Source organism: Thalassophryne amazonica, chromosome 16 (genome assembly GCF_902500255.1).
Source record: "Thalassophryne amazonica chromosome 16, fThaAma1.1, whole genome shotgun sequence".
NCBI classification, from domain to species: Eukaryota; Metazoa; Chordata; class Actinopteri; order Batrachoidiformes; family Batrachoididae; genus Thalassophryne; species Thalassophryne amazonica.
This window is the reverse complement of record NC_047118.1, coordinates 56,526,087-56,538,620: the sequence shown is the minus strand read 5'-3', so window position 1 is coordinate 56,538,620 and position 12,534 is coordinate 56,526,087. Positions and strand designations below refer to the sequence as shown.

Genomic DNA, 12,534 nt, shown 5'->3' with positions numbered 1-12,534 from the left:
CCTGTCTGTGTCCTTAGACAAGACCCATAATTTACATTGTCTCAGTCCATCCAGCTGTAAATGGGTTCTGGCTTAGGTTGGGGAAGTAACCTGCGTTGGACTGGTGTCCCATCCAGAGTGAATTTTAGACTTGAATCTGTTTGACGCTGCGGAATCCAGAGATAAATACCAGCACAAACAGCGCAGGGTCTACTTGCAAGGAGCAACTGAGACGTTTTGAGCCTGACCCACAAAAACTAGTGTGTGGTTTTCCAGGTTTTGCTTTCTGAGCAACCAACATTTCTCAGCATCTCACTCAGTGAGTCAAAACATCACACTTTCTCAAGAAATATTGGTTTCTGAGAATGCAAAAGATGGAGAACCACAACCTACCTTTTCTGAGTCAGGCTCAAAACTTCTCAATCACCCCTCGTACTTCTTAAAGTGTGTATTACTAGTAAAATGTCAAATTTAGATTAATTAGATAGTTTATTGATCCCTTGGGAAGACTCCCTCAGGGAAATCAAGGTTCCAGCAGCATTGTAAGGGTAAGAAGCACACAGAGCATCAAAAGTGAAAGTAAAAAACAATTTGCAAATATAACTAAAAATATCTATCTATAAATACCAGACATACTGATCGCTACTGGTTTACTGGCTACTACTGTTCCTCTCCTTCCCGTCCTCTGTCTTCCTGTTACTCTTCCACCCCGTGAATGAGGAGTTGTACAGTCTGATGGCCTGAGAGACAAATGAGCTGACTATTCTAAATAAATACAGAATTATGAAAATATTCGGCACTTTGCAATAAAATAAAACAAGACAAAATAAAACAAAACAAAACTGATTTCTCAGCCAGTCAACCCATGCAACCGAAAGGGTGTAGGTAGAAACAATGCTTATATACGAGTACATCTACCCCTTTTACCTCAGCAATTTTTACTTACCACAACAAAACCAAAACCAAACAAAGTGAGCAAAATTTTGATGTATTGCATTTTTTTTTTGTGGTGCCATATGCCCTGAGAAATTAAGTCATAAAAATGGAGAATTTAGCCTGATTTCACCTGCTGCTGATAAACGCTCACAAACATGAAGCTCTGAGGAATGATGACATCATGTAGGGTAACGTCCCTCAAGGCGCTCTATTGAAATGAATGAGGAAAAACAATTTTGTAGCGGTGTGAAATCAGTGTTTTTTGTGGACTTTGAGGGTGAATACTTCAAAATGGTTAAAATGTGTTTTTGGAGGACATAGTCACATGACTAGTGATGTTAGGTGGACAGATTTTTCAAAGATATTTTGAGGAGGAAAGTGGGAGATTGTTTCATTTTAATTTTTTTAATTTTAATTTTTCCATGCCTCTGGAGCAGACTGCAGAAGTGAAGCCCAGCACAGCATGAAAATGGTCTTCAAAACATGGATATAACCACAGATTTGATTCTTTTTATTTGTGGGCACAGGTGGAGTGACTTTCAGACAGAGGTGGAAGGAAGTCACTGTCAAGTCATCAATCTGCAAGTCCCAAGTCAAGTCTGAAGTCAGCTTGCAAACAATTGGTGGTCATTCTGACTTGACTCTGGACTTGCTGATTCATGACTTGAGAGTGTGCGTTTGCCGTCAGACAGGTAATAGTGCCTGGCATTACATCTTGATTATGGATCAAAATGACTGTAAATCTGTTGTTGTCAGGTTTTGGCCCTGTTCTGGGTCATATTTTTTCCCCTTTCATTTTCCCACTGTCTGCCCCGGTCTTAATGTTATAGTGTTTTATTTTTGTCACGTGTTCATTCTCTTTCTGTGCAGCTTACTTTTGTCCCTAGTTTTGTTTTTGGTTCATCATTTATTCTCTGTCTTGTTTTGCTTTGGTACTTTGTATCTTTATTAGTTTTCATTCTTTAGCCATGTTTCAGTCCCGTTCTTGTTTTGTCCAACCAGCCTGTGTTTTCATTGTATTAGTTTTATCACTTGTCTTTTTTATTCTTATCTTGTGTTTAATTGTCTGTTATACTGTAGTATCGGGTTTTGTTTTCTGTTATCATTTAGTCTCTGTTTTACTTCTAGTTTGTTTAGTCACTTTGTTTTCTTTAGGTGCATACCTTAGTCATGGTCAGTTCCAGTCTAGTTCTGTCTTATATTTATTTTCTTATGGTCCACATTTCAGTTGTTATGTTTAGGCTCTATGCGATTCGTTTCCATGAGTATTTTATTCTGTCCTCAGTTTTTGATTTATCGTTGTTCTCATTCTTCTTCACCCCATTTGATTGTGTTGGCACCAGCCCTTGTCTATTTGTCTCTCACTTTGTTTCTTTCTGCTTAGTGTTTCCATCCACTCATGCTCTTGCACTTGCTTACGTGTCTTTTTGTCTTTCATCACTACACTTTGTGTTATCGCTACCTCACTATCTTGCACTGTCTTCGTCCTCTGGTCACGCCCCCTTTCTAGAATGTTCTCCAACATGTCTTTCTTGTCACCTAATCACCACCTGCTTACTTAAGCTGCTCCCAGCAACCATTCCTTTGCCAGTTTGTTGACTCGTTCACTTACCAGCTCTCGTCACAGTCCTGATTTGTCTCTGCTGTGTTTTCGATCCTGCTTTGTGTTTCTGTCCGCACCTTTTTGCCTCAGCCCTGATATCTGTGTTTGCTCATGCCATTGGACCCTGCTTGTTTTTGACTGCGTCTTTGCCTAGCCCTGCCTGCACCGTTGCTCCACTGACTGATTGCCTGTGTACCGTACCTTGGCCCGCATTAAAGATTACATGTTCTTTTACTCCTACACCTGGTCTGAGAGTCTGCATGTTGAGTCCACCCACTTCTTGCACCATGCATCCTCGCAGCCTGTCAGTTTTGCATTTTACAGACACACTCTGGTTTATTTTACATGTATCAGCTTCATCAGGACTCAAACAAGTCAAAGAATTGTGTAATGATTTATAATCTGGTGTATAAATTTTATGTTGACTGGAGTGAGCTGTGCCCTTTAATGTGAAAGACATCAGAGCAATGCCCAGCGAACCCTGTCTCTACACACTGAGATATGTATTTTTTGAACATCCATTTATGCCTTCCTTGTGACTTCATCATGACATCACTTAGCCCAATCAATCACAAATACTTGCTGATCAATATAAACTTCAGACCATCTCTCTAACCCTGTTGGTTGCAGAGAAAGGCAGAAAATATGATTTTTGCATCATATTTGTTGACTGATCCTCTCTCAAAGTTAATCATCTCAAGAAGTAGTGGGGCGTTATAGCAAAACAATTGTGCATTCTTGGATAAAAGCACCAAATTTTTCACACATATTCTAAATTAACTAATGTTTATTTTCAGATATGGAACCATCCTGGAGCTGACGTCTAATGAGCTAAAGGGGTCAATAAAGAATTACACAGGGGTAAAAATAGTTAAATGCTCCAATCATGTTGAAAGCTATACCACATTATTTGTCTGATCATAATGATTCCAAAAAGGTATAGTTTGGACTATCTATGACTGAATGGGGTAAAAACAGCAATAAAGGTCAAACACAGGTCAGTTTCAGTTTGTACATGTGTCAAAAGTTAAAGTTGCTCCAATTTTGGTAAAAGTGATGCAAATTATTGGTTGAAATAAAAGGATTAAAAAGGGAATACTTTTGATTGTGTTGAATGTTTGGTCTCCAAAGTAAAGGTCAAACAAGTTTGACGTCCATTCGATTCTATGACATGTGACATATGTTACCCCGTAACATGATAACTAAGCATGACAGATGGTGCAAACTATTCATTTTTAAAATGCTATTAACTCAACCAATAATTTGCATAATTTTTTTTTACCAAAATTGGAGCAACTTTAACTTTTGACCCCTGTACAAACTGAAACTGACCTATGTCACCATTTTTGCTGTTTTTACCCCATAACTCCAGAACATTCAGTCACAGATAGTCCAAACTATACCTTTTTGGAATTGTTATGATCCGGTAAATAATGTGGTATAGTTTATAACATGATTGGAGCATTTTAAATATTGACCCCTGTGTAATTCTTTATTGACCCCTGTAGCTCATTAGAGCTCAAGGATGGTTCCATATCTGAAAATAAACATTAGTTAAATTAGAATATGTCTGCCAAATCTCATGCTTTTATCACAACATGCACAACTGTTATGGAAATTGTAGTTAAGCTGCTCCACTAAAGTCTGCCCAAGTAATATTCTCAACTAAATTTGGGGAAAATCTATCCGGCCTCTTCTTCCGTATCGTCAGACAGACAGACACACACACACACACACATATATATATATATATATACTCAACAAAAATATAAACGCAACACTTTTGGTTTTGCTCCCATTTTGTATGAGATGAACTCAAAGATCTAAAACTTTTTCCACATACACAATATCACCATTTCCCTCAAATATTGTTCACAAACCAGTCTAAATCTGTGATAGTGAGCACTTCTCCTTTGCTGAGATAATCCATCCCACCTCACAGGTGTGCCATATCAAGATGCTGATTAGACACCATGATTAGTGCACAGGTGTGCCTTAGACTGCCCACAATAAAAGGCCACTCTGAAAGGTGCACTTTTGTTTTATTGGGGGGGGATACCAGTCAGTATCTGGTGTGACCACCATTTGCCTCATGCAGTGCAACACATCTCCTTCACATAGAGTTGATCAGGTTGTCAATTGTGGCCTGTGGAATGTTGGTCCACTCCTCTTCAATAGCTGTGCGAAGTTGCTGGATATTGGCAGGAACTGGTACACGCTGTCATATACGCCGGTCCAGAGCATCCCAAACATGCTCAATGGGTGACATGTCCGGTGAGTATGCCGGCCATGCAAGAACTGGGACATTTTCAGCTTCCAAGAATTGTGTACAGATCCTTGCAACATGGGGCCATGCATTATCCTGCTGCAACATGAGGTGATGTTCTTGGATGTATGGCACAACAATGGGCCTCAGGATCTCGTCACGGTATCTCTGTGCATTCGAAATGCCATCAATAAAATGCACCTGTGTTCTTCGTCCATAACAGACGCCTGCCCATACCCCCACCGCCACCATGGGCCACTCGATCCACAACACTAACATCAGAAAACCGCTCACCCACACAACGCCACACACGCTGTCTGCCATCTGCCCTGGACAGTGTGAACCGGGATTCATCCGTGAAGAGAACACCTCTCCAACGTGCCAAACGCCAGCGAATGTGAGCATTTGCCCACTCAAGTTGGTTATGACGACGAACTGGAGTCAGGTTGAGACCCCGAGGAGGAAGACGAGCATGCAGATGAGCTTCCCTGAGACAGTTTTTGACAGTTTGTGCAGAAATTCTTTGGTTATGCAAACCGATTGTTTCAGCAGCTGTCCGAGTGGCTGGTCTCAGACGATCTTGGAGGTGAACATGCTGGATGTGGAGGTCCTGGGCTGGTGTGGTTACACGTGGTCTGCGGTTGTGAGGCTGGTTGGCTGTACTGCCAAATTCTCTGAAAAGCCTTTGGAGATGGCTTATGGTAGAGAAATGAACATTCAATACACGAGCAACAGCTCTGGTTGACATTCCTGCTGTCAGCATGCCAATTGCACGCTCCCTCCAATCTTGCGACATCTGTGGCATTGTGCTGTGTGATAAAACTACACCTTTCAGAGTGGCCTTTTATTGTGGGCAGTCTAAGGCACACCTGTGCACTAATCATGGTGTCTAATCAGCATCTTGATATGGCACACCTGTGAGGTGGGATGGATTATCTCAGCAAAGGAGAAGTGCTCACTATCACAAATTTAGACTGGTTTGTGAACAATATTTGAGGGAAATGGTGATATTGTGTATGTGGAAAACGCTTAGATCTTTGAGTTCATCTCGTACAAAATGGGAGCAAAACCAAAAGTGTTGCATTATATTTTTGTTGAGGGTATATATATATATATATATATATATATATATATATATATATATATATATATATATATATATATATATATATATATATAGTGTCCATGCACAGCATTTATACTCGTGGTCCACTTCCCCTGCTCTCAAATGTATGCAAGACTGAAGTTTTTCTAAAAAAGTGGGTGCACAGAGTCACGTTCAATTACTTTACTGAAAACTGAACCCACACCGCTGACAAAGAGAGAAAGAAAAACAGTAACTCACTCTCTTACTGTCAGCTTTATCTATGCACCCCTTCCTCGATGTACCTGCCCACATTGTTAATTCTTAGCTTGCTGCGTGTCTTTGATCCCTTGTTGTTTCACACATCTCTGGTTCACTCTGCATCTCTGTCTCTTGTGCTGAACACCAAACGGTACTCATGTGTCAAAGCCACCTGATGCCAAGATGCTGCACACTTGGAAGCAGAGATATTTGGTGCTCCTTTATTCAGAGCCTCTTCTTGGACACTAACCTCATTGTCCTGCAGGTGAATCTGCAGTCAGCTATACTGCTATGTAATGTTACAACCACGAAGTTGTGAATGAGCTTTTGCATGCAAATGGCAGAAAAACCCAACACATAAGCAAAAGTCCTGCTACCAACATGCACTTATTAATTCTGCTGGCAGACTAACAGCATTGGTTTAGAAACGGCATTAAACTCCTACATGCAGAATGAGGCACACCATACAGAAAATTAGCTGATTCTTCCCAAAAATGACTCATGTTTTGTGGGCATAAACAACTCCATGAATTTATAAGACGCCTCAAGAATCATGCATTCATTTATAATGACATCACTGCAGCATATTTAGATTTTCTATGAAATTATGCTCATTTAACTCTTTGTCTGACTGAGAACAACATGACTTTTGTTCAGCAGCTCTGGTGAACCCAATGACATGACATTCCTGAAGGTTCATTTACTCTGCTCACTGGGCCACAGACGAGAGCTAGTTTTTTGTTTTACTTAAAAGTCATTATGTGTATTCAGCACCTGCACACTAACAAATTCATGCACAGAAGTTTGCAAAAATTAGCCCTTCTTCATAAGTTTAAATATCAAAAACATATTCAGCCTTTTCTGGCAAAATTAAAAAAATTGCAGTCTGCAATCTCAAACTCAGTACACATATTTGCAACACAATCACAATTACATAAAAATAATCCAAATGATCTCAGCCCCAAGGGATGTCCGCTGCCATGGACAAGATTTTGTATCCTTTCAATTATTTCTCTAATGCAAATAATAAATTTTTTTTTTACTTATTTTTATTATTTATTTTCATTGAACTGGCATCATGTAGGGATTTGTTTGTTTGACAAGAGCGGTCTCTCTCTCTGTCTGTCTTTACACACACACAGACACAGAGAGAGAGAGAGAGAGATTTATATATATATAGATATATATATAGATATAGATAGATAGATAGATAGATAGATAGATAGATATCAGGGTTCTAGCTAGGATAAAATTTTAGCGTAGTGGTAATGTCATGGGAGCGAAGTGACCGAGGGGAGGGGGTTGGTTTGGTGCCGAAGGGGGAAGCTTTTGAAATTCAAGCTAAAAAACTGGCCATTCTAGGGGTACCCAAAGGGGAAAAGCCAGGTACGACAGCCCAAGTCCCTTCATCATGTCCAGAAGGCTGGGAAGTTTTGTTGAATGGGCAATCTCATTCTGGGGTTTAGCCAGTACATGGCCCTCAGTCAGGCAGTCAGAGTCCGTGAACATTTTTAAGTCAAGATTTAAAACCTATTTTTATTCTCTTTCTTATGAGTAGTTTTTATGTTTTATTCTTTTACTTCTGTTTTTAATTAGGTATTTAAATTTTTTATATTTTATTTATTTTGTATTTTACATGTTGAACTGTTCTGTGTGAGGCACCTTGAGATGGCTTTTGTGTGTAATTTGGCGCTTATAAGATGATTAAATTAAAGTCCTTAAAGTAAAATAAATATGAAATTGGGTACTGGATCCTTAAACTCTGGACATATAACTCTACATGGTGGATCCTTGATCTCTGGACCATAAACAGAAATAAAATGTTAGTTTTTGTCAAAAGCATTGCTTCAGACATGATTAATTGGCATGAATGTACGAGGGCTGTCAATAAAGTTACGGTCCTTTTTATTTTTTTCAAAAAACTATATGGATTTCATTCATATGTTTTTACGTCAGACATGCTTGAAAACCCTCGTGCGCAGCGGTGAGTTTTCCACGCCTGGCGGTGACGTCATGCGCCTGTGAGCACTCCTTGTGGGAGGAGTCGTTCCAGCCCCCGTCGCGTAATTCCTTTGTCTGAGAAGTTGCTGAGAGACTGGCGCGTTGTTTGATCAAAATTTTTCTAAACCTGGAGACACATCGAAGTGGACACGGTTCGAAAATTAAGCTGTTGTTCAGTGAAAATTTTAACGGCTGATGAAGATTTTGAGGTGATTCTGTCGCTTTAAAGGACTTGTCACGGTGCGAGACGTCGCTTGCGCTCTCAGGCAGCGTCATCAGCCTGTTCAAGCTGAAAACCTCCACATTTCAGGCTCTATTGATCCAGGACGTCGTGAGAGAACAGAGACGTTTCAGAAGAGTCGGTTTCAGCATTTAATCCGGAATATTCCACTGTTAAAGGAGATTTTTTTTAATGAAAGACGTGCGGACGGGTCCGCGCGTCGGGACGCAGCCGCCGCGACGCTCCGCCACAGCAAAACACCTCTGTTGAAAAGGCCTTAAGGACAAGTTGGAACATGTCCTGCCTGTTAAACAATTTCTCATATACTCACTCCACTGAAAGCCATCAAAAGCCGCCTGGATTTTACAAATTGTATCACCACGGAGGTGTTTTTCCTGTGCCGCCGCACCGCGTCGGCTGCGTCCCCGACGCGCGGATCCGTCGCACGTCTTTCATTAAAAAAATCTCTCTTTAACAGGGGATAATCGGACTAAAAATGCTGAACCCGACTTCTTCTGAAACTTCTCTGTTCTCTCACGACGTCCGGATCACTAGAGCCGAAATGTGGAGGGTTTCAGCTTGACAGGCTGATGCACACTGCCTGAGAGCGCAGCGCGACGTCTCGCACCGTGAAAAGTCCTTAAAGCGACAGAATCACGTCAAAATCTCTCATCAGCTGTTAAAATTTTCACTGAAAACCAGCTTAATTTTTTCGAACCGTGTCCACTTCGATGTGTCTCACATGGTTTAGAAAAAATTTTGATCAAACAACGCGCCAGTCTCTCAGCAACTTCTCAGACAAAGGAATTCCGACGAGGGGGCTGGACGGACTCCTCCCACAAGGAGTGCTCAAAGGCGAATGACGTCACCGACAGGCGTGAAAAACTCACGCCTGCGCACGAGGGTTCAAGCATGTCTGACGTAAAAACATATGAATGAAATCCATATAGTTTTTGAAAAAAATAAAAAGGACCGTTACTTTATTGACAGCCCTCGTATTTCCATATCTGAGCTGAGGTCTTGCAGGTCAGGTTTATAAAGAATGCAGGACGTCTCATTTTGGGAAGAAAAAACGTTTTAGTCGATTGTAGTTTATTGTCTGTATTGCAATATTTGTAAGAGGTATCCATCCATCCATTTTCTTCTGCTTTATCTGGAGTCGGGTCGCGGGGGCAGCAGCTCAAGCAAAGCCGCCCAGACCTCCCGATCCACACACACCTCCCCCAGCTCCTCTGGGGGAACCCCAAGGCGTTCCCAAGCCAGCCGAAGAGCAGCGAATCAAAGAGCCACGAGCCACTGAATCGAAGCATTGCTTCGATTCATGCTTCAAACTGGAGTCGCAGCTGCAGAAAAGGTTGATTACAGATGCTGTATTGAAAATCGTAACGGTCCAAAATAAGCGTAACGGTCCAAAATGATAGTTTGCGCTAGCTAGAACCCTGTGTGTATATGTATATATATATATATATATATATATATATATACACACACACACACTGTTTGTCCTCTTTGTTCCAGACTAATATATATAACATGTCTGAAATTCGGTTTCTGTTTATTAAATTCCACGCAGATTAAACGTAGCAGACACGGATTATTCGTTATAATTGTTTTAGCATGTTTTAGGATATCATGCATGCAGTCTCTTATTAACGTGATGAAAAGCATAAAAAATTACATTTTTGTAGTATAATATTAATTTACAATTGTCATCATGTGGGTTCTCTATGTTGTTTTGACTGCAGTGACTCTCTGGCGCGAAAGGGATTATGGGATACATGAAAACCCTGAATGTACACATTGTGCATCTGGAATGTATTCACAGTGCTTTACTTTTTCTACAGTTTATGTTACAGCCTTATTTCAAAATGGAGTAAATGAATTTTTTCCCCTCAAAATTGTACTCACAACACCCCATAATGACAACATGAAAAAAGTTTTTTTTTTTTTTTTTTTGCAATTTTTTTTATTTAAAACTAAGAAATCACACGTACATAAGTATTCACACCCTTTGCTCAATACTTTGTTGATGCATCTTTGGCAGCAATTACAGTCTCAAGTATCCTTGAATATGATGCCACAAGCTTGGCGCTCCTATCTTTGGGTAGTTTTGCCCATTCCTCTTTGCAGCACCTCTTTCCACAGAGGAATGCTGGAGCTCTGACAGAGTGCCCATCAGGCTCTTGGTCACCTCCCTGGTACTTCTCCCCCAATTGCTCAGTTTAGACGGGTGGCCAGCTCTAGGAAGATTCCTGGTAGATCAGAACGTCTTCCATTTACGAATGATGGAGGCCACTGTGCTCACTGAGACCTTCAAAGCAGCAGAAATGTTTCTGTACCCTTCCCCAGATTTGTGCCCTGAGACAATCCTGTCTGAGGTCTACAGAGAATACCTTTGACTTCATGCTTGGTTTGTGCTCTGACATGCACTGTCAACTATGGGACTTTATGTAGACAGGTGTGTGCCTTTCCAATTCATGTCCAATCAACTGAATTTACCCCAGGTGGACTCCAATTAAGCTGTAGAAGCATCTCAAGGATGATTAGTAGAAAAGGATGCAACTGATCTCAGTTCTGAACTTCATGGCAAAGGCAGTGAATATTATGTACATGTGACTTCTTAGTATTTTTATTTTTAATAAATTAGCAAAAAAAAAAAAACTTTTCACTTTGTCATTATGGGGTATTGTGTGGTGAATTTGGAGGAAAATAATGAATTTATCCATCTTCCAGTAAGGCTGTAACATAAAAATGTAATGCAATGCTAAAATACCCTCGGCCGTATGAGCATCATCTTCTTCATAATTTGCAGTTGTTTAATTGGTATCCCAGTGCAAAGTGTGTGTGTGTGTGTGTGTGTGTGTGTGTGTGTGTGTGTGTGTGTGTGTGTGTATTTACACAGTACATTTGTTATTTACATTAATTATAAGATCCTATTGTCTTATGTACAATGTGTACACATTCAATCAAGCCTCTCTATTTTGTCAAATGATAATTTCACAAGGACCACAATGGAAATAGCATTTATGCTCAATTGTGTTATCAGTGTATCACTGATATATTCACCTCTGTTTCACCTATGTTATACTGATGTTACAGAATAAACTCAATCAGTCATAAACAATATTTTATTTATGTTTTAACGGCATCTGCAGGAGGGTGTACGTGTGCGCATACATGAGCTTTGACAAGAGCGCAAGTTAGCTTTGAGTTAGCGGATGTTAGCGTGCACGTTGACGTCCACGAGGTGTCTTGTAAATCACTCCAGAAGTGTTATCAGGTTCCATAAACATCGTTTTCAGTTTCAGAAGTGTTTATTTCTTGCTAGCTTTTACATAATATATGAGAAACACGTTATTTTACACACAAAAAATACCAGTGATTGTATAGCCAGCTTACAGAGCAAACTGCACTGAATCAGCTTTAAACTGTAATATATTATTGTACATATCTGTGCTTATAAAGTCAGTGTCATAGTAAATCTGCAGTCCTGCATATAATGCATTATATTGTTTAATTACACAACATAATTGAATAACTGAGGTAATGTACAGTCAATACAGCTGCTGATTTATGGAACTGGGCTGGTAAATATCATCTGTTCCCAAGCACTATGCCATCCAACCCACCCTCCCATGACCTAATGGACCCACAAACAAACCTATCGCACACACGCCGCAATGACAGAAGTAAAAGAAAGCGGGGAGAAGAACACGAAGGCAGTGAGTTTTACTGCAACTGGATGAATATGTATGCGACATCTGAATGGCTGATTCTAGATGGATGTTTATGTCCTAAAACATTAGGGTGAATGCATTTCTCATTCAGGAGAACCATCTGCTACTCTCCTCGGAGCGAAGTGTGAAAGCCAGCACCTGGCTATGAGTCAGCGTTCCACAGCTCCCCAGAGAGCCTTCAGTTAGAAAGCACTTAATACCCGACCGCTCACTGCACGCTCCAGTAAGAGCGCTGTGATGAAGAGGAATAATGAAGCTTTTTCAGATTGTTGTGCAGCAGTGTGCTTTTACCGTCCCACAGGAATGCAAACCTTACAATGTGACCTATTACTGATGCACCCACAGCAAAGACGGCCACAAAAAGGAAACAGTCGTACATTTGTGATGTTTACGACCAAAATTAAGAGATCAAGATAAAGCCTTGTTCTGAAATTTCAGCTAAAAATG

The 12,534-nt window shown here is 40.4% G+C and overlaps 1 protein-coding gene across 1 annotated transcript in view; it reads right to left on the bottom strand.

Moving 5' to 3' along the window:
• Positions 1-12,534, bottom strand: part of aatka (apoptosis-associated tyrosine kinase a) — a 189,423-nt gene that overhangs the window by 44,698 nt on the left and 132,191 nt on the right. The gene's annotated exons all lie outside the window — the stretch shown is intronic.